Source organism: Pelodiscus sinensis, chromosome 5, assembly GCF_049634645.1.
Source record: "Pelodiscus sinensis isolate JC-2024 chromosome 5, ASM4963464v1, whole genome shotgun sequence".
NCBI classification, from domain to species: Eukaryota; Metazoa; Chordata; order Testudines; family Trionychidae; genus Pelodiscus; species Pelodiscus sinensis.
The window spans coordinates 9,626,834-9,649,995 of NC_134715.1; the positions used below are offsets into that span (position 1 = coordinate 9,626,834).

A 23,162-nucleotide genomic window follows, 5' to 3' on the forward strand; every position below is an offset into this window, starting at 1 on the left:
TTGATCTCAGCTGCTGAATTAAAACAGGAGAAAGGAGTTGGTCACTACACTACAAAGGAAGAGAACAGTAAATGTGTGGGCTCTATTTCTTATATAGAGCTAGATAGATTCATGGAGCTTAGCTCCGTCAATGGCTATTAGCTATGTGTGGCAGGGTGTTGCCCTGCCCTGGCCCTTTAAGGGGCCAAGGAGCTGGAGGGAGGAGAGCCCAGCTGTGGGCAATTAGGAGAGCCCAGCTGAGGGATATAAGAACAGCTCCTGGGAGGCAGCTACCTGCTTGCTGCTCTGGAGAAGAGAGCAGTTAAGACCTGATGGCCAGGGAGGAAGGAGGCTCCATGGAGGGGGCAGGTCTGGGCAGGCTCAGGCAGGAGGAACCCAGGCTACAGGGCCTGAGGCCCAGTGCTGCATAGGAGGCAGTCATGAAGGGCCGAGGAGAGCAATGGAGGCAGCCCTATAGGGCTGGGCCGCATAGGAGGAGGCCACAGCTAGCAAGGAGGCAGTTGTGGTAGTCGGGGGGAGGCTGAGCCAGGGAAGCCCCAGCCCATAAGTCCAGGAGGTACCTGGGCAGGCCGAGGTGTGCCTGTGGCCAGGGAGTAGGGGCCTAGAGATCCTGCGGCCTGCCCGGAGGGGCTGTTAAGGGGCTGGCAGGAGGCCTGAGGCCAGGATGGCGTGAGGGGAGTTAGGAGTCCCCAAGGAGAAGAACTGGGGGTCCCTGAGTGTTGGGAGGACCCTGGAGGAGAAGTGGATCATAACAATGTGGACTATTCTCCCCCGGAAGGGGGGTGCAGAGCAGCTGAGGAGTGGTCACTGCCGGAGGGCAGTGCCCTGAAGCCACCACCACGCCCAAACGGGGCATCCGAGCAGCCAGCTACTTCCACCAACCGGCCACCTGGAGGGAAGAGCCGGGTGAAAAGAAAAAAAGTGAGTGAACCCGCTACATAGAATGGGTAGGAATGGTGCCCCTAGCCTCTGTTTCTCAGGAGGTAGGTGACAGGGGAGGGATCAAATGAGGATTCCCTGTTGTGATCCCTCCCTCTGGGACATCCCTCCCTCTGGGACATCAGGTATTGGGCACTGTTGACAGACAGGACCCTGGGTTGGATGGGCCATTGGTCTAACCCAGTATGGCCATTCTTATGGCTGTTTACATCAAATCCGACATCTTGAATTACACCTGGAAACTCAGCTGAAAGCCGGTGTCTACTCTGGAGTGTGATAGAAGAGGGAGGTACTGCTGAATGGGTATCCAGGAGTATCTTGAAGTGTCAATATTGTCTTCCAGGGACAGTGTGCTGCAGTAATTCAGTCTGGAGGGGGCCTGAGGTATGGATTATACCATTTCACTACGAGAGAGATGACACAATGGAACATATCATAGTACAGTCCTTGGGGGAGATGAGCAATAGGCCAAATGCTACCTTTTGGGTCAGAGTGAATAGGAGTGGTTCATTTCTATTAGGTGTGTATCTAGCAGCTAGTAGTGTTAGATCTCTATGATACTTTATCAAATTACTGCACATCCATCATTTGAGCTGATGCTTTTGGAGATGGGTGAAAGTTATGTGCGAGAAGACTCATGTTTTGTTCCACAGTGCCCCTGTCTTTCTTTGTAGGTCAGTTGCTGGGGAAAATAACAGGCTGATGTATTGCTAGTGCAGAGTCATTGGCTTGTGCTGCTCTTGTTCTGGTCAAAGGGTTGTCCTTGGACGGGGCTTACCTGGACACTAACGTCAAGGAGAGGTTTAGGCAGGAGGTGCATGAGTGCATATGATATGCATTTAATAACTAAATCACCAGAAAGTTCAATGTTGTTGGAGTTTGTCAAGATGCTTAGCAAGGTTACTTCCTCTGTTTCGGAAGGCAGGGCTCTTAATGCAAAGCAGCTCATCATTATGAATGTAGGCGTGCGCTTCAGGGGGGAAAGCAATTCATAAAAATCACTTCCCCAGTTGCGAGCTAGTTTGTGACTTGATATTTTAATCAAGCCAGGAAAAATCAAGCTTTTAATTTTTAAAAATTGGCCACCCCCGCTTTTCTGCAACTGTCTCTTTTAGGAGTTTTTGCTGTCTCTCAGTTTCACCCTCACCAACACCGCACAGATTGAAAATGCAAAGCATACAACGTTGGAAAGGAAAGATGACACTTTGGTCACTGTTGCTTGGCTCGCTTTACTAATCTAGTGGAACTGCCGCCACTAATTATGGTGAGGAGCAAGCTGCTGCTGCAGAGCTCTTACTAGAACCATTAGCTGTAATCCAAGGCGCACAGATCTTTGAGAATTTCTCCATATGAACAATATGTTCATGCTATTGCTGGCCCACCCCAATAAAACAAAAGATTCATTCTTTGTCGGTCTGCCCCTGTCTCTTTTTAATGCCAGACATATTGGAAGGAGGGCCTAAGAAGAAATGTGGCATGAAAATACAGCTTGATGGTTTTCTGATGTCTGAATATTTGATACTCACTAGATGAGAAACCTAAATGTCCCAGAATGATTCCTCTTAATAGGAGACATCAAAGACCCAGTGAATGGGGAGGAGCTCACTGATAAGCATCCTGCTTTGCATGTATATGGTCCTTGGTTCAATTCCCCATATGCCTCTTGTTTCCTTCAGCCTGTGGCTTTGCTCAGGTGCCTGGATACTTGCCTGCTATGGCAATGAATGTCTTATAAGAACCAGTCGAAGTTGCTCTGTTCTTAACAGATTCCATATTGAAACCTTCCCAGGAAATACTACGGAAAAGGGCTGTGCTTTCGGCACAAACTTACCTCACGGCCACACAACCTCAGGAACCGGTTCTGGGAGGCACAGGGACTCCGATACCTGAGTGCCCAGGTTTCTCCTGGTCCCTGGGAGGCCACGGTGGAAAAGGAAGCCATGGTGTATTATTATTTGTGGGTGATTTATACTGGCAGTGTGGTGTGTACCGGGCCCCGCTGAAGGCCTTGAGGTCTCTGCTATACCCGATCCCAGGAACGAGCGATAGTGGTGAACCCTCTAATCTGCCTAGAGATGCTGTGGTGAAGCAGTCAATTAGAGACCAGCAAGGCTTATATAAAAAGGAGCTGCTGCGCACAGCAGTTCAGTTACTGGCTGGAGCCAAAGGAGCAAGGATGGTGGTCCTGGGAAAGTACTGGGGCTAAGAAGGAACATGACCAAGGGAAATGTTGTGGAAAATAGTGAAGGGGAAGCAGCCGGTGGCTTCTAATTATTGGCTCCCTGGGCTAGGATCCAGAGTAGTGGGCAGTCATGTCTTCCCCCGCCAGCCATAGTCAGAGTGTCTAAACCCATGAGCTAAGCAAGTAGGGCTTAAGAGAAGGGCTGAAAACTCAGAAATTATTGAACTTTGTTACTCCAAGGAAAGGATCTAACCTATAAACAGTGACTCAGGTGGAGAGCTGGGGCACCAGGAGAAGTCTCCAGGGAGGACGCCCTGAGGCATGGCTCCCTATCAGAGCAAGGGACAAAGCTTGAGCGAGTCGTGGAGAGGCCGAGAGAGACTTGGAAGGCGAGTCCTAGAGGGGCCGTAACCAGATACTGTGACAGGCCATGTAGGACTGATTAAGGTTCTGAACCCAGGACAGGGCTGCCAGTGAAAACACTGCCAATGAGGGCTCTCCTGGAGCGATTGAGGGCAGGGCAGGGCTGTAGGCCAAACTCAAAAGAAGGTACTCTGTCAGACCTTGCTGGACAGGACTGAGCCCATAGAGGGCTGCAGGAAGAGACCAACAGAGGGAACCATGATAGGCCCTGTTGGACTGTTTACCTCAGAAGGGGTCTGTTTTCCGGTTGTGTCACATGCAAACTGTCTGAGACCCCGCCACAGGGTTGAGTCCCTGGAAAATTTGCCACAGGCAGCAAACAACTGAAAGATTTCATTCCAATCATTTCAGAATGTTTAGCTCCAAGTCTGATAACTTGGACTAAAAGTTTAAAAAATAACAAACATTTCTAAATTCAGTAATTTAGAGCAAAGACTCCGTATTTTCACTATGAACCCCTCTTTCAAAAATGGCTTGAAATGGGAAGTTAGTTGAAACGATCCCTTCCCAGTTTCAGTGCTGATTACATCAACATTTTCCAACCAAAAAAGCTTCCTAGGAACATTCCCAATAAGCCCTACTTCCAGCTCCAAACTAGGCACATCAGTAAATGCAATGAGTTTTGTAGCCTCTTTATTTTTGTCAGACCAGCCATTGGCTACATGCTCAACATGGTGGGTAGGCTCAAGAAGCATTAAAAATCAAGGGTCTTGGTGCAATTTATGGAGGCTCTAATGTCCGTAGGGATTTAATTTCAGGGCTACCATGGCAGCTGAGCCATTTGCTGCCTTTGGAGATAGGGGGCACCGAATGGCAGTTCTCAAATGTGCTTCATTTGCACCAGCAGCAGCTGGTTGCTCAAGGGGCAAGTGAGTTGCTTCTCCCAAAACATGGCCTGCAGCCCTCTTTTTGCCCCCCCCCCAAAAAAAAACTTAGTACAGACATCGGCGTAGTCCTCTTGCAAAAGTTACAGCAGCTGCTTCCTGTGCTATCCAGCTTCCCCTTCGTGTATTCAGCTCAAGTTTTTATTCTGTCCACCTGGGCATTAGAGCCTCCATAAATTGCATGAAGACCCTTGATTTTTAATGCTCCTTGGGCCTACCAACCATGTTGAGCATGTAGCAGAGTCAGTGACCTGCATGTGCAGACTGCTAGAAATAAGGGGAGCTTTTTTGTTGGGGGAAAAAACACAAAATAGACACAGCCCCACATGAGAATATCACACAACTCAATGGTTAGGGGTCCCCCATCTCTCGGAAGGGTGCACTATCCAAATCCCTTCTGCCCCTCAGGCAGAGGGGGAAATTGAAGTTGAGCATCCCACATCCCATGAGAGTGCTCTAACACTGGGCTAAAAGTTTTAGGATGCGCTGCAGCACGTGGAGAGAGAGAGGCACATAGCTCGACCCTGCAAGAAACCCTTTAGAGCAGTGATGGGCAACCTAGGCTAGTGAGTGGGTGCAGGAGCGGCCCTAGATGAGCTGCCAGCAACTGGCAACCTAAGCAATATGCGCAATCAGCGCGATTGGCGCCCCACCCTCCAAAGCCCTCAACAGCCATTTATCTTGGTGCCCTAGGCGACTGCCTAGTTAGCCTGTATTGACGGGCTGCCACTGAGTGGGTGGCATGAGACCTTCCATCTCACTGGCCGCAAGATTGTGGTAATCAAGACAGTCTCTTCGGACAGGGTGGTTTGGCTCACTGTTACCTACAATTTGCAGGCGGTGCCGATGGAACCTTAGCGGCGCTTTGATTGGATGCAAGGGAGCCCAGGGCCCTCACAAAGTTGTGTGCAATCAGCACACCCCTCACTGCGTGTGCCCTTGCTAGAAGTGTGAGCCACTTCTATACAGGCAGTCCCCGGAGGTCGAGGTGGCGGATTGCTACCTGCGAGCTCTGGGGCGAGAGAGCCCTGTTCGTAAGCTGCTCCGGTGCCCCTGGTCTGCTGGAGACCGTCTCCAGCAGACCAGGGGCACCGGGCGGGTTCCCGCGCTTCTGAGGCTTTGCAGAGAGCAAAGCCTCAGAAGCGCGGGGAACCGCCGCTGCTGCTGCTTCAGTCCCGGTGCCTGTGGTCTGCTGGGGACCGTCCCCAGCAGACCACAGGCACCGCGACTGAAGCCGCAGCCGCGGGGGGGTCCCGCACCTCTGAGACTTTGCCAGAGCAAAGCCTCAGAGGCGCGGCACCCCGCTGCCGCTGTGGCTCTGCTCCCCGTGTCCCTGGTCTGCTGGGGGGGGGGGGGGGGGCGCGGCTAGTGTGCCCCCCCCCCCCAGAAGACCAGGCTTTTGTTTTGGATCCTGGAGCAGAGCAGCTGGGGCGCTGCCGATTGGTCTTGCAGCACTTCTCTGGGCACTACTGGACCAACCCGGCAGCACCCCAGCTGCTCTGCCCCAGGTCCTGATTCAGCCGCTGCTGGTCAGTTTCAGCAGTGGCTGAATCAGGACACCTGGGGCAGAGCAGCTGGGGTGCTGCTGGGTTGGTTCAGTAGCGCCAAGGAGCGGTGCTACTGGAGCAACCCAGCAGCACCCCAGCTGCTCTGCCCCAGGCGTCCCCAAGTCAGCCGCTGCTGAAACTGACCAGCAGCTGACTACAGGAAGCCCGAGGCAGAGTTGCTCTGCCCCAGGCTTCCTGGAATCAGCCGCTGATCAGTTTCAGCAGTAGCTGACTTGGGGAAGCCTGGGGTTCTTAAGTTGAATCTGTATGTAAGTCAGAACTGGCGGTCAGTTTCAGCAGCCGCTGAATCTGGATGCCAGTTCCGACTTACATACAGATTCAACTTAAGAACAAACCTACAGTCCCTATCTTGTACGTAACCCGGGGACTGCCTGTAATACCGGTAGGAAAAATAAAACTAGGCAGCTGAAACCAGCAGCATCTGGCAACCCTGTGCATGGGCAACTGTAAACAGAACGTCTCGAGGGCCACACGTAGAACCCCAATGGGCTTATATGCAGCCCTCAGACTGCAAGATGCTCACTACGCTTTAGCACATAAGCTGCCTGACTTCAAACACAGGATTCCCATTTGTGGATGGGCCAGACTTAGCAGCCTGTTTCCAAGAGATAGCTGAGGGTAGTGTGCACCTCTCTCCTTTGCACCTCCCACCTGCTTTCTTAGGCAGCTCCCTGCCTAGTGTGCTGGCCTGTGTTCCCTGTAAGCTGTGTGTTTGTGCAGCCGCTTAGGAGAAATATAAATGCTGTCTAGCTGATTGGCAGAGCAACCACAGCTGGGTTTTGTTTTATAGATGGTGCACATCCTCAGTGCACATACAATTATTCCACACTCAGATGGAAAAGTTGCATGGGTTCTGAAACTGGGGGGCGTGCCCTCTGGGGGGGTGGGGCGTGCCGAAATTCTGCGGGGGGGGGGGGTGGTGAGGCAACCCAACCCACTTCTCTCCCCCAAGTTTGCTGCTATTTTTGTTTTTCAGCCCTGGTCACTTCCTTTTTTTTTTTTTTTTTTTTTTTATTCCTCAACAAGTTTTGCTGCTATTTTGGGGGCGGGGCAGGAGGGTTTCTCAAATCAAAAAGGGGGGCGTGATGCCGAAAAGTTTGGAAACCACTGGATTAGAGGGAACATTAGTGCTGACTTTTGTGGAACATGTTCCCAGGCTCCTGTTTCTCCCGGTTCATTGTAGAAGGCTCCTAGGCACTTAGCTCAGCTTTGAGAGTTACCCTACCATTCCTGTGTGGTTTTTTTTAATGGCACCAAAAAGTTAGGCATTGCAATTCCTACAGTCCCTTCATAGATCTCGCCTTCTGCATCTAGGATTTAAGTGTGTGCATTTGAGGGGGGCAGATTGAATAATATTGTTTATGCTTCCAATGCAAATGCCACCCACCCTGTTTTTTTAAATCAGTTGCCTTGTTCCTCAACTAAGCCACATTTAGTGAGTTGTATTTGCCATTAAATAACACGACCATGATCCATTGAAGAATGAATGTCATCATGCAAAAATAGGTTGGTTGTTCCTTGGAGATATAGCCACCAAATGATCCCTTAAAACTGACTAAGAGTGAAAATCTGGGAATTCATGGACACTCAGCCTGATCTGAAGCAAAGTTCTTTGAAGGTCTGTAAATGGGGACATACTGGCAGAGGGGTAGCTTGGATCTCTTCATTATTAGGACTGTCTGAGTAATGTTCGTATTTTGCCATTGCTCACTTTTATGGGGGGTTGGCCTGCAATGCAGTATATTATGCAATGGTTTTGTCATGTATCAGTGATGATATTAACAGTCTAATGCTAAACAGGTTCTGAGGAAATGAGGAGGAAAAAAAATGACTTACTATATTTACCCTGAAACAAGATTCAATCTGCCACTGTATTTAATGCTATATTTTTCATTATCTCACAAGCATATGTTGGAACCGCTACAGATGATGAAGTTAGCTGCTGGGCAGAGCTATCATTAATGCTTTCCATCTTTATTTTAATAAGAGGAATGAGCAAATTGTTTGTGACCTTTGTCAAGGGCTTCCTGGAAGACAAGAAACCTAGCTGCAATAGAATCTCTAGCCTGGAGCCTTGCTGAATATTCAAAGCCTTTGCCCTGAATAAAATGTGTTTTTAACAAAGCCATTGTGTCTGCTGAAGACTTGCCTACTAACGGAGAACACGGTTCCGAAGGCAAAAGTTGTTACGTTTCTTTTTTTTCTCCTCTATCTGGAGCAATAAGCTGTCTTGAAAACTACTGTGAAAATATGTTCAGAGAAGGGTGCTTAAAATGTCTTCCCCTTGACAGCTGTCTGATGTTACATGCTATGAACAACTCCATTTTGGGAAACTGCTTTAAAAAAGGAGCTGACATATGTGCTCTTGCTATTTGACACACAAAGGCCATGTCCCCTCTGGTTGACGGCATTCAGAAACTAGGATGCCCTGCTCTTAGATAGCTCTTACAGTGAGAGCTTTCGGTACACAAGCACATCATGTGGTATATTATCAGTCAGAAGGACCAGGATTTGTGGGAGGACTGTATGGAGGAATAGTTGTAGAATTCCATTCATTTGCTTCCTTTAACAGAAGGGGTTCCTGTATAAGAGACTTGGTGGTTGTTGCACCTCTGTGTCAAGCTGGCCCACCTATGGGGGGGGTGGGGTGGGGGACAATTGCTCTCAGGCCTGATGAGTCAAAAGGGCCCGGGGCTCCCTGCCACTGTCCTGGGCCTTTAAAATGGCTGCCGGAGCTCTATGCAGTGTTGAAAAGCTGTTGGGGGAGGCTAGCCTCCAACCCCTCCCTTTTGGTCCAAGGCCTTGCCCATTCTGCTTCCCCACTCCATCCTCCCAGAAGCCTGATAAGTCTGTCAGCCCTCCTGGTGTCCAGTATGTAAGATGAAGGCATCATAATTTTAAACAGGCTGCATGATAGTCTATAGGTATCTCTGCCTCTACTGGTAGTTACATCATCTCTCAACATGGGTGGGTTTTTTAACTGATTTCAGAGACATGATGTGGTGCAGACGGCTGTGTGATTGGAAGTCTGAATAATAACTGGGAGGATCCATGTTGTCCAGAGTGCCCCATGAGTGTGAATGCTTGCGCTAGGGCATACTGTCAAAACAGGACAGGCACCCCAAAATAATTAGATTTTAGCAAGTCAGGAACAAAGGTGAACTCCTGGATCTCTCTACCCATCTCTCCATGGAGTCCTACCCATCTCTCCATGGAGTCCTAGACAGTCCTCTGAGATTCTTCTGTCTTGACACCCAATCAAACTGGACATAGTGATAAATGGCCACTTACACAATACTCAGGCTGCTTCCAGTCCCAAGAGACCAGTCACTTGCCTTAGCTCAGTTGAATCTCTAGATCCTACACAAAGATAATGCTTATAGCCAATCCTAAAATAAACTGGCTAAAGGTTTAAGGGTAGGGCAAAGAAGTAGTTATTGAAAGGTAAAAGCAAACAAGCATATACACACAAACTCTTATCTAAATCCTAAGAGTGAAGAAGTGTTGTGATCTGCAGCCTTTAGGGATCTTTGATTTCAGCTTAGAATTGGTAGCCCTGTCAAACAGCCAAAAAAATGCATTTTTTTTCCTTTTTGGGGATTTTTATTCCCTTCCCCCAGAGTTTCAGATGTTGGGATGAGTTCACATGTCTGCCTTTTCTTCTTGGGGTGGGGTAAAATTACAGGGAGTTTTGAAATCGTGTCATTTGGAACCAAAATACTGACATGCTTCCTTTAATATAAAAATGGACTGTTTCAGATTTCTTGAAAGCTTTTTTGAATGGTTGTCTGCAAGGAACAATTTAGCAAAATCTATATGAATTGGCGATATTTTAGTATTACCTAATTTTCATGGCTTCATTCTCTTTCCCCAAACTAGTGCAAAAAACTTCACTACTGTAGTGGCAACCGCGTGCATTCCATATACACTTGCATAATCTGTCTGTGGATGCCCCTTTGAATATATACATGCAGGGATCATGAGATGAATGCATACGTGGATGCTTAATAAAGCTACATATCATTTCTTAATGTCCTATTGACAAATGGTTTCTTGCTGGCCAAGCACCCATGAAAAGTGCAGCAAGAAAGCTTAGTATAACTAAATTCTCCTTGTAAAAAATGAAGTGGACATTTTCCAGAGCTGTGAAATTGTAATCTACCTTTCATTAGATTCTCCTTAGAGACTCAAAACAAGACACTACACCTATGATTGGAGACCCTTATTGCTACAATTCATTAATGTTGTTTTGATTTTTTGGTGTATGAGAATAAGTATGTATGAACAATGGGGAAGTCTAAGCAAGATATTTCTGGCATTTTGCTAACATTAGTGTTCCTGCATGAAGCCATCTGGTGGAGAGTTTTGAGTGCTGAATGAAAGGTGTAAACCTGGATTAGCATTGATATGGTTTTCTATTGCATTTGGCTGGATCGCGTCTGGCTGGATGTTATCCAGGTTCCCTTAGTAGAGCCAAGATTGCCGTCGTACAGCGTAATGCCATATGTTAAGATTCATATGACATATTACCTAAAAGTCATAAATTATTATACTGCGTCTCTTTACAGGGCTGTGATTAGAAATGTTTATGTAAATGTACCTTCCAAAGAAAAATGGCACATGGTGTTAGACAACAATATGCATGGCAGCTCTAATGAGATACTTTGACTCAGTCAGGATGTTGTCTCAAAAACAATCTGATCTCAGTATAATGAGAAATTAATGTCCTTTTTAAAATGCACTGATCTTAGATGAGATTGCTGCTGGAATCAAGGAAGAAAAGTGTAGCTTGTCAACACTAAAATAACAAAGGGGAAAAATGATGAAAAAACAACCAAAACCAAAACCCATGTTCTTAGAGACCTGATATTTGTCCATATCTCATCACTCGGCAGTGCAGCACTACAAGCGAGCAGAACAACCAATGTCCTGGGGGCTAGGCAGACAGAGGGATTTTTATCATTGCTAGAAAAAAAGGATTCATTGAAGAGAAGTCAGAGGGACCTCCATAATTTGAGACATTTAATGAGCGTTTCCTCTCTGATGATTGAATCCAGTCCTGTATGAAAGATTTCCAAAATGTTTAGGTGTGTAGGTCTGGTTTGACTAGGAATTAGAGGCTGTTGCAAAGTTCAGATCCTTATCAGAATATCACCCATGTTTGCATGTGCTCAGGCCTCAAGTTTGTGTTTCTATTTCTAAATATCTTTACCATATGTCACATCTTCCAGCGCATACCTATGACATGACCATGACAAGCAGACTTGATAGATTTTCTTTTCATAGACTGTTTAACTAAAGCCTAAATCAGCATCATCAAATGAACACTTATTTTTCTTATATACCAGATTCTGGATGTGAGGAACAAAGATAAATACTCTTATTTATAAACCTAACATAATTGGAGCTAAATATTTACATGCATAATTAACGAGTCAGGCTTTCAACAGTATGTGCCAAAGAATATCAACACACAACTTTTTAATAACTAAATACGGGACTTAAACAGAAAAACCTCTTTACGTTCATAAACTTATTTCCTTAACTGTGTTTTTTCCCAAAGCATGTAACCGTTAGGAGCTGATTCTCATTTACACACTCTGGCAGAGCAAAGGGGCCTTGAAGTGGGCATAGCTGTTTTTCTTTTGTGATCTTTTATGTAGTTTGAGAAATCTAATATCAAGGGGAATGTGTAAGACAAGGCTTAACTATATCACTGTTTGGCTTTTGACAGAAGCTTCAGTATCAATATATCTGCTGAACCCACATTCCTTAACAGGCACAATTAAGAATATTGTCACATTCTAACAATAATAGGACAACAGAAAGCCAGAAAGTTGGTTTTCTGCTAAGGATTGTCCTTCCATTTAATCAATTAAACTAAGCCTGTGATGGCTGTTCATGTGACACACATGCTCCATGTGAGAGGGAGACACAAAGAAAAAACACAATCACACACAACGTTTTAATGTGACCACTCACTCATAACGGGAGATGCCTAGTGAGAATGATCCTCAGCTGGTTTAAATAGCGTGACTTCTTTGAGCTACGCAGAACTGTATCACCAGATTGGGGGGAGAGGGGAGTGGAGGGATTCTGATGGAGGCTGTAGTACTGAGAGTGCATGAGTATATATTTATACCCTTACATACATGTGCGTATCTATATTTTTTTCTTGTCAGCTTCACATCAGCAGGCACCCAAGGCTCAGTGTCACCGTGGGATCAGCTCACACATGATTATGTGAGGGATCAGCATGATCGGCTGTCACTGATTTCACTGACATCTGTCTCCACAGTGAGACAAGCTGCAACATGAATTATTGAAGACATACACATGCAGATCAGTGTCATGATTACGCCAGACAATACACTCTGCCACACTCCTGAGTGCTGAAGGGAGGCGTGCCGACAGCTGCTTTAACCCTTTTTGACAAGCTGTTACCATCTTTCAGGCACAGAAACTTTCCATGGGCTTGTAAGAATTAGGCAGGTCTATTGTCCTAGAGGTGACTAATAGAATTTTTTTTTTCACAAAACCTTCTTGTCTGCTGCTTTTGGATATTTACCAGTTTACTGGGGAGTCTCAGTTAAGTGTGTGCTTAACTTTAAGCAGGAATAGGAGTACTCCTGTGAGTTTTTGCTAGATTGGGGCCAAAAAGCTCAGCTTGCTGCAGGATTGGGCCTTAAATCATATTACCAAGAGAGCCTGGTGCCTTTTTTCTTACAGTGAATCCTATTTTATTGATTTACATCAAATACATGTTCACCGGAGGCATGCACGGATTGCAAGCACTGTCCCCTCACTCCCTGATAGTCCGGGGAATGGGATGAAAAGCAATCTGCATCCCAGAGTGCATGGCTGTTGCGCCCCGCCCCTCACCCACCGCCCAAGCACACAGGCAGGGCCACACCCAACCGCAGAACAAGATAGACTCTAAGATCAGCTCTGTGAAAGTTCATGTTAAGGGAGTTGCCCCAGCATCCAGCTATCCACATTGCTTGGATTATAAGCCCAAAATTATATGAAATTCGCCTCCTCCCTCGATATGGAGGCAGGTATGCACAAATTCCTCCCCCTCCTCATTAGAAATCACAAACTGAGTTTTATTGTAAATAAGTTTAACAACTACAAAATGACGTATTTAAGTGGTTAAAGGGACAGCAAACAGAACAAAGCAGATCACTAAGAAAATAATACAAACTATGCAAACTGAACTAGATTGACTAAAAAAAAAATGGTTACAAATGAAATTCTTCATCCTAGATATTGCTTTAGGTATCATCTTTCATAGGCTAGGTATCTTTCAGCGTGAGTCCAGCAGTTCTCCTGCCTCCTCCTTCAGTCTTCATCTTTTTGTTTCCAGGTGTTTTCAAGTATCTCTTTGGGTGCGGAGATGGAGGTGAAGCAAACGGAAGACTTTAATTTTCTTCCTCACCTTATATAGAATGTCTATGCAGTGAGAATCCTTTGTTTGATTTCCCCCACCTCACAGTGGAACAGTTCAGTAGTCCAAGATGTAGTTTAGTATCTGCTGAACAGGTCACCTGACTCTATAGCGTCACAGCATACGTGAGTCAGTGACAGTATGGACGGTCTGCAGGATGGCCATCCTTTTTACTCATTCGTTGTCCTCACTGATGGACTATCAGCCCTGTCTGGCTTTTTCATTGGCATGTCAGAAGTGTTAGCAGGGCCCATCACCCAAGCATAGTTGGAATATAGGTACACCAGTCAATATTCCTAATTTCAGATACACATCTTTGTCCGAGCTCACTTTTGAAAGAGACTCTTTCGAAAGTGAAAGTAGTCTGGATGCGTTTTTTTCAGGAAAAAACCCTTTAAAAAGATCTCTTCCTTAAAAAAGGCGGTTTATGCGTTTTTTCGAGAGGTTTTTCTTAAAAAAAAAAAAAATGCATCCAGACTACATTCACTTTAGAAAGAGAATCTTTCAAAAGTGAGATTGGAAGAAGATAGGCAAATTCCCACAGGCATTTGCCTATCCTCTTTTGAAAAAAAAAAAAAAATTTTTTTTTTTTAAGACGTGCCCATATTGGGTAAACCTTTCCAATGACATCTTACATGAGTTAACTGAGATGTACTTCATGCAAGCTGTCATAATTCATATCATAAGCATATTCCATAAAGAATATTGAATGTAAGGTCACAACACTATTTTGGAGATTTTTAAAAATCTGTTTTTATATCTTTCTAGAAGTAAAGCTTTGTGCTTTTAGTAATTGTTCTGCACAGCTTTCAGAAAAAACAATTAATACTACATCTTGGTATATAGAACTCCTCTATTAAGCTTGTCAATATGTAATAGTGTGTTAATGTTTAAAATCAACTACCTTAGAAACATCCAGATCTTAAAATCATGTGTACTTCATCATGCTGGTTGAGATTTTTTTGAAAAATTCATTTTTGACCATTTTTTTCACCAAAATATTTGAACAGTTTTCAACCTGCTCAATTTACTAAGACCTCTGTATGTCACTAAGCTTTGTCCATCCTTGTTCAGCTATGCAATTTAAGCACATGCTTAGCTTTAACTGTAAGATAAAGTTCTCTTGACTTCTTTGCATGTGCTTAATTTTAGGCGCACAATTAAAGAGCTGACCCTAGTCTATGGGAGACTTTCTTCTGACTTTAGTGAGCTTTAGATTGGGCCCTTACCATCCACACTTACAGAACTATTTAGCTGTCACATTGCAAAGTGTGCCTGACTGACTTTCACTGAGATTTGGGCTTTGTATATACCATATAGACAGTGTGATGCCGTTGTGCATCTACTGGCATAATTCTATAGGACCATCATCTCCTTGAACAAAGTTAGCTACATTGGCAAATGTTCTACCATCATCAAACCTATGCCTGTGCTTGGGTTAGGTTGGAAAAGTTATGTCAGTCAGGAGTGTGGCTTTTTCTCACCCCTGACTGATGTAGCTATGTCGACCTGACTTTTAAGCTTAAAACAGGCCTCAGGCTCTGCTTTCCTATAAATTTGAAAAATGAGGCTTAAACTGAGATATTGCAACACTGGGTAGAGCAATATTTAAGTACCTTTTAAAATTTGGGTGTCCATGTTTTTCTGAACAGGCATGAAATTAGGCTTGTGCTTTGTTATGAATGAAGGCTTATACAATAAGGCTACATCTACACTGGCATGATTTTCCGGAAATGCTTTTAATGGAAAAGGTTTCCGTTAAAAGCATTTTCGGAAAAGTGCGTCTAGATTGACAGGACGTTTTCCCGGAAAAGCACTTTTGCGGAAAAGCATCTGTGACCAATCTAGACGCGCTTTTCTGCAAAAAAGCCCCGATTGTCATTTTCGCGATCGGGGCTTTTTTGCGGAAAACACTATTGTGCTGTCTACACTGGCCCTTTTCCGGAACAGTTTTCCGGAAAAAGACTTTTGCCCGAACGGGAGCAGCATAGTTTTTCTGGAAAAGCACTGATGATTTTACATTAGATCGTCAGTGCTTTTCCGGAAATTCAAGCGGCCAGTGTAGACAGCTGGCAAGTTTTTCCGGAAATGCGGCTGATTTTCCGGAATTACTTGCCAGTGTAGACACAGCCTAAAGGTAGAAAACCTCATACCCATCTAGGGAATTGGGCACAACTTAAGCCCTAACTATGAGGCTTAAGTGTTGTGCGGCCAGGGACGGTGCATGAACTCCACACTTAATGAAATATTGGCCAACAGAAGAGTGGAGAAATTTTAAAAAGCAATCCTTTCCCATTAAAAATATTTCACCCTGTGCTTATCATTCTCTCTTAGCATGTCCTCTAAACTCTTTTTTAGTTTCTCTTAGGAGAGATCTGTATATGACAGATCATTGTATTCATTATTAGTAGGTCAGTTGACTAGGATATTGAACCTGTCCATAAGGGCTTGTCTGCACATTCAGTGCTTAGTAAAGACCCTACCTCTGCTGATGGAAGGGTTTATTCTGTCGGTGTAGGTAACTATGTTAATGGGACAAGCCCTCCCTTAGACATAGCACTATCTACCCCAGGTGTTCAGTCAATATAACTGCATTACTCAGGGGTGTGGATTTTTCCTATATGGTAGAAATTTTAGTAGCTGTTAATTTTGGTTAATTGCACTGTCTGGTTTTTTCTCCTTTTCCCACCCTTTGGTTTCCTTCTTTATTTTCCGCACACAACAGATCTCGAATAAAACAAAGATGTAACAATGGCTCCTGCACTGTCATACAGAAAGGATGAGCTGTCTTAAAGGGCTTATCAAAAGTCAGACATCACTCTTCCCCCGCCTCTCCTCCCCCCTGAAATAATCATAATCTAACCCTTGACCAAGGCGTCCTGTATCAGAAGCTATGAATATTTGGAGCTTTATGAGACTGGATTATTTATTCTAAATATACTCAGAGTAATTGTATAGCTCATATCCAGCAGGTCAGGATTACAGATTTCATTACAGTTTTCAGAGATTGGAAGCCTTTATACAATTACTATAAGTCCAACTAAGAGGTAAAATCATTTTCTCAATATGGAACAGGAGAGTACCCTGATCTGACATTACTTTCGCTAGGCTTCAGTTTCATTATGGAAATAAAAATCCTTCTTCATTTCATCCTAATTGTGATATGTCCTCTGACATATGGCAAATCAGGTATGATACATGGTTGGATTTCTTTCTTCCTCATTCCCCCGGATATGTCTTGTACACAGATTCTGCGTCCCTTATTCATTTTGGGCCAGATTCTAGTAACCAGTATTGGTGTTGAATAGTACCTTATTATAGCACCGATCAAAATGTGGAAATGTCTATTTTGTGAGAAATTCTCTGTTCAGATTCTGAACAAACCCAGAAAATTCCATGAAATGAAATGTTAGAAAAAAATCATTTCAGGTCCATCAAAGTATTTAGATTAATTTGTCCCAATTTAGATTTTTTTAAAAGAAATATTCTAGTTATAGCAAATATAGTCAAATAAGCATTGAAACAAAATATCACAATATTCTGTTTTAATTTGCATGAAATGGCATTTCAACCAGTTCTATCTTACTCTGTGAATAGCCCCTCTGAAATCAATGGGTCTACAAATGGAGAAAAGTGCTAGGATTGTAAGGATATCAGATTGTGGTCAGTGAGGATTATTTCATTCTAGGGAAACAAATGGGACTGTTTTAGAGTATGGTACTGCTAAGCAAAAGGGTATGAGTACCTGTGAGTTAATGACACAGATTAAATCAAAATCACAAGCATTTTGTCCTTTCTGTTCTAGGAAGCCAAGATTGATGGTTTGAACTGTAATGTTTAAAATCTGATCCAGGCACCCATTTGTTACTGATATGGGACTAACTACCATTCCTACATGGTCTATGATAGAAACATTTCTTTCTTTCTGGTTAGAGTGGACCAGAGGGCGACCTTTTACTCCTACAAGTGAGGGGGTCCAATTGTCAGCAAGACAACTCATGCAGGGATTTATTTCAAAATAACCCCACTTATTTTGACATATAAGTGGAGTGTCCACACTACTAAGCCTGTTATTTTGAAATAACGGGCTGGTTATTTCATAATCTGAACTCCTTTCCTCGGGGAATAATGCTTACTTTGAAATAGTTATTTCGAAATAACATCAGTGTGGACACTTTGCTGCTGCTGTTTTGAAATATCTACTCCCTAGAGTCATTCAAAATAATTACTCCCCAGAGCTTACCAGGGCTCTAAGTCAAGGTAGCTCGTCCACAATAACGGAGCTTGCCTCGGACTAATTTTGAGGCTTCCCTGTAGCAGGGACATGCTATTTTGATTTTGTTATTTCGGGAGTTATTTCGAATTTAGTTATTTCAAAATAGTTTCCTAGTGTAGACGTGCCCTGAGTGACTAGTTGCCAATATGAGTAATCTGATTCTGTGTTACCAATTTACCCCAGTGCTGATAGTTTTATTCTGAGATTTGACTCCTGAATTCTAAATGGCTGTGTTGCCAATTAGAGCTATTGAATCTTAGGGCTGGAAGAGACCTCAGGAGGTCATCGAGTCCAACCCCTGCCCAAAGCAGGACCAACCCCAACTAAATCATCCCAGCCAGGACTTTGTCAAGCCAGGACTTAAACCTCTAGGGATGGAGATTCCACCACCTCCCTAGGTAACCCATTCCAGTGCTTCACCACCCTCTGAGGCTATGTCTAGACTGTAAGCCTCTTTCGAAAGAGAGCGTCTAGACTGCACGTTGAACTTTCGAAAAAGCGGCTTGCTTTTTCGAAAGAAAGCATCTAGTGAGTCTGGATGCTCTCTTTCGAAGAAGCCCTATTTACATTCAAGAACGCCTACTTTCGAAAGAAGAACTTTCGAAAGAAGGCGTTCTTCCTCGTAAATTGAGGTTTACCGCGGTCGAAAGAAAAGCCGCGTTCTTTCGATTTAATTTCGAAAGAACGCGGCTGCAGTCTAGACGCAGGTGAGGTTTTTTCGAAAAAAGGCTACTTTTTTCGAAAAAACCCCTGAGTCTGGACACAGCCCTAGTGAAATAGTTTTTCCTAATAGCCAACCTGGACCTCCCCCACTATCCAGTGACCAGTTCCCTAAATGATTCAGTGTTTTTAACTCCTCTCCTTTTTCCCTTTCCACAGACAGTACAAAATTACAGCCTCGTGTGAACAAATACAATTATAGATGGGATTCTCCACTGTCCTGTACCTACTGTCATCATTTACATATTTCCAGTACTGCCATTTGGACTGAGTGGTGTTTTACATTCACGTTCCAGTCTCACTTTGTACAGTAGACTTCCGATAATCCGGAACCTATGGGACCTAGGTGGTGCTGGATTATCAGATATGCCGGACTATCAGGAGATACTATAAACTGGTTATACTGTATACATTTTATACTATATATAAAGTGTTCTTAACCCTTTTTATTGTACATACTATATACAGTATACTGTAATGTTTTAGTTTTTTAAGCCTTTTTTACCCTTTTTGCTCAGTTCAGCTGCTGCTGCTGTTACCTTGTGACTCATTTTTTGCCAAAGCTCACTCACTAGGCTCTTGCCATTTTGATGCCGGACTATTGGAGTTTTACTGTATTGGTGTCAATGAAAATGGCAGTGGAAAATCACCTTAAAGTCTGTCCTGTTCAGACCTGGAGTATTGGTCTGATCCCTGTCTAGCTGCATGACTTATAAGATGAATTAAGATGCAGGATTAAAGTGGAGAGACCCTAAAACCATAAATGCACAAATCTGGCAGTCTTAGGCTGTATTAGCCTCATGTGAGGCAATAAATCTACAGAACTATTCACCGCACAGTGCAATATTGCCAGTGTTTAAAAATGTGTTGGGGTTTTTTTGGGGGGGGGGGGAGGAATTCCCCTTTGTAGAAGGGAAATAGGCATTTTTGTGTTGTTTGATAGTTCTCCCAAAAGATGGAGAAAGCCTAGAACACAGGTATTCAAATGGTTGTCAAGAATTAGGCAAAAAGCCATGTGCTGATTAAGTTACCCTAGCAATCCCCAAATACTGGACAGATTGCATTATAAGGGTATAGGACTGACACAGAGTACACAGAGAAACAACTTTTTTTTTCTTTCCTTGGAGCTTTGAGTTATGCACCTGTTCAGTAATTGGGTGGCTGAATGTAGACAAATATGACAGTGGTGTACACACAGTAGTGTGAACAATGCTCATTAGTGACTGCTAATCTTTGGTAATGTTAATTGAGAACATACAGAGAAGTTGTTGGCCAAGCTTCCAAGCCCATTCTTCCCTTCCTGTAAAACTGTGGTACTGAAGTGTCGTCATAATCTGAACAATGACAGGTGACTTGGGATCGCCCCTTTAAATGGATGTCTCCTTTCAAGGATCTCTCCCTTTGCATGGCACTGTTGGCCAGAAATAAGGTTTTTTTCCTCAGAGAACGTGTTTGAAAATTTCAGAGTAGCATTGTTGGGGGTGGACACGTGGCAGGAGCCAGACCCACCCTCTGCATGTCTGTCAAACTGTAATGAATTGCAACGATATGTATTATCATTTTCAACTGACGTTGATTCTTCAAAGAATCTAAACATGGTACAGAGAGGATTTTGTTTGCCATGCATACATCTGTGTCAGCTTCCAGAATTAAGGGAAAGGTGGATGGTTTCACTTGGCTTATTCAAGATTTCTAAGATCTCAGAGCCTCCTGTTTTGTAAGCCATCAGTGTGTTAGGACCTCCAGCTCTTCACTGCCATGGTGCTGTTGATGCAGTCATAGGGACTGAAAAAACAGCAGAGCCCTCAGGTACAATGTTCTAACAGAACACAGAAATAAATGCACATTGGAATGGTGACGGAAAAAAATGAGGAATTCTTTCAGAGGAAATCAGTTTATGAAGGTTCTTTCCTGTCCATAGAGCAGTCTGATGTAGTCTGGCATCTCTCTTTATGAGCGGAGGGTAATTTTATTTCTGTTATGGTATGTCTACCCAGCAGGGTTACATCGGAATAACAGACATTATTTTGAAATAACAAAGTGTGTGACTACACTACAAGTCTTTATTTTGAAATAATGTCGAGCTGGAGGATGTCTTGCTCTGACTCCTGCAACCCTCATTTTACGAGCAGTAAGGGAAGTCACAGGAAGTATGTTCTTCCTTCAACTTCCTGTTGCGTAGATAGCGCCAAAAGCCGAATTAAGCTATTTCTACTTCAGTTACGCAATTAACGTAGCTGAAGTTGTGTAGCTTAATTTGACTTTTGCCCAGCGGTGTAGACATACCCTTAGAGAAGGAATGAAGGCTCAATTGCAAACTGAGGTGGCCAGAGGTGCCTTTGCCTTTCTCTCTCTCTCTCTCTCTCAGATTTCAGGTTGAGGTCCATCTATATCAATAGTGGGTCCCTGCGGTAGTGTTCCCCCTCTGAATTGTCCAGTATTTTGGACTGCAGAACTCTAGCCTCACATTGAGATTTGAATTGCTCATGTCCTGGAAACGTGGGGATAACAGGTTGTTATCCCTGGGATGGAAAGCCACAACCATTGTGTACCGGACCAGGAGCACCACACAACTGTTTTAGGAGGGAAACTGAAGAATGTCATACTCCAGAATGTAGACTTTTTTTTTTTTTTTTGCAGCAGGACACAAACCCCGCATGCCACATTTTCAAAATATTTTTACTTTAATGGGGTGGAGAATATTAAGATGACTTATAGATGTTCCGCTGTTTGATAGGATCCTCCCATATAGCCGTTTAATATTCTTTTCATGCTTCTTTGTCATATCACATCTTAAGAAAAATAAAAGTGAGGTGCAAAACCTTCAAAATTGGTTAGTTGGGAAGGTTTTGCTTATGTCTGCTGCCTCCTACTATCTTTTAGGATGCATCTATACACAGGTGTAATATCGGAATAACAGACGTTATTCAGAAATAACAATGCGAGCGTCTATACAGCAATTCCATTATTTCAAAATAAATTCAAAATAACAGACAGCTTATTCAGACTTCTGTAAACCTCATTCCTTGAGGAATAATGCCTATTCTGAAATAGTTATTTCGGAATAGCAATAGTGTGGAAGATCCATTGCTGCTATTTCAAAATACCTTCTTCCCAGGGCCATTCAGATTAATTACTCCCCAATGCCTCCTGGGGCTCTAAATCAAGGTAGCGTGTCTACATTAGGGAAGTCTGCCTCAGACTAATTTTGAGGCTTCCCTGTAGTGTAGACGTGCTATTTTGAAATAATCTGTTTCAGAAAAAAATTTCCGGAATAGCTTATTTTGGGTATGTCTAAACTACAGGCTTTTGTCGACAGAAGTTTTGTCGACAGATACTGTCGTCAAAGCATCTGTCAACAAAGAGCATCTAGACTACATCCAGTTCTGTCGACAAAGCAAGTCACTTTGTCGACATGACAGTGTAGACGCAAAGGACAGTGTAGATGCAATAATGCCTTCTGTCGACAGAACTCAGTTGACAAAAGGCGTTATTCCTCGTAGAATGAGGTTTACAGCCATCGACAAAACTGCTGAGTTCCGTCGACGTTATGTCAACAGAACTCAGCGGCAGTGTAGACGCAGGTATAGTTTTGTCGACAAAACCCTGTAGTCTAGACACACCCTTTGAAATAAGCATGCAGTGGAGACGTATTCTTAGTGCTATCCCTACTTATTAAGGAGACAGTCCCTGGAGGATTAGGTATATTGGAATTCCTCCTTGCATGTTGCAGACTTTTAAAGAGAACTATCACCCTTCCTCTGCAGAAATGGAGAAACGCTGAGCTTGGTGTATGAATATCAGAATTTTGGCAGAGCTTCTAAGAATAAGTTTCTGTTGGAATTCCTGTGCCACAGGAACCCCTCAGGTCTATGATGAGATTTTTTTCTGCAATGTTCTTGGTATTACTATCTGGGTTGAAGAGCTCTGACATTGGCTGCACGGTTGTAGCAAGCAAGAGGCCTTAATGCTGCATGCCACCGAATACCAATATCAAGTTGGAATGACTCTAACATACTTGTTGCTGAATAAGTGTGTCTGGGTAGCAGTGATACCAATATTTTGTAACTTGCCAACACAAAAAAGGGAAGGAAATTTCTTGACAGAACTTAAACTAGAGTTGTAGATATAAAACCAGAATGCACTCAAAACTAGTCCCGTAATCAGCACACAAGTTTGTGTAAAAACACTCTATAAGCATGTGACTTTAGCGGGGCTACTCTCATTCTTACATTCAAGCGCATCCCTGAACGCTCTGTTGAAAGCCATTTTAGGTGCAGCCAGAAGCATGGGATAGCTCACACCTGGAGTTGAGGATGTCAGGGGAGATACTACTTTCCATGGCATCCTTGAAGGTTCCCAGTTACACACACATAGTAGTGGTTGGTGGCCATTAATTCCTGGAAGTGAGCAAACTGGATTTGATGTTTTCCATGAAAATAGTAGCTTTGTTTTCTACTTTTTCCGGTTATAAGCCACGTAATTGTACATTAAGGTTGTCTGAAGTATTAATAATTCAAATTTCCATTCTCCAGTTTTTTTAAAGTAATACTTTACCTTAAAATGTATGGGGTTTTCAATGTTTGGTGTATGTTTTCTCCACTTCACTATTCATTTAAGGGTCTTGATTTGGTCGCCTACAGAAAATTAACATATTTAAAAGCAAAACTTTAATGTAAAAGTGTTTTCTTTCTTTTTTCTTTTTTTTTCAGGGTGCGGTGGG

General features: G+C 43.7%; 1 long non-coding RNA gene across 3 annotated transcripts in view; it reads left to right on the top strand.

Moving 5' to 3' along the window:
* LOC112544947 (uncharacterized) overlaps window positions 1-23,162 on the top strand; it is a 253,811-nt gene that overhangs the window by 204,734 nt on the left and 25,915 nt on the right. The window contains exon 1 of one of the 3 annotated variants that reach the window (XR_012903974.1): window positions 319-921. The exons of the other annotated variants lie outside the window; for them this stretch is intronic. This is a non-coding gene — a long non-coding RNA (uncharacterized LOC112544947). Of the gene's footprint in view, window positions 1-318; window positions 922-23,162 lie in introns of those variants that run through there. 3 annotated transcript variants of the gene reach the window in all.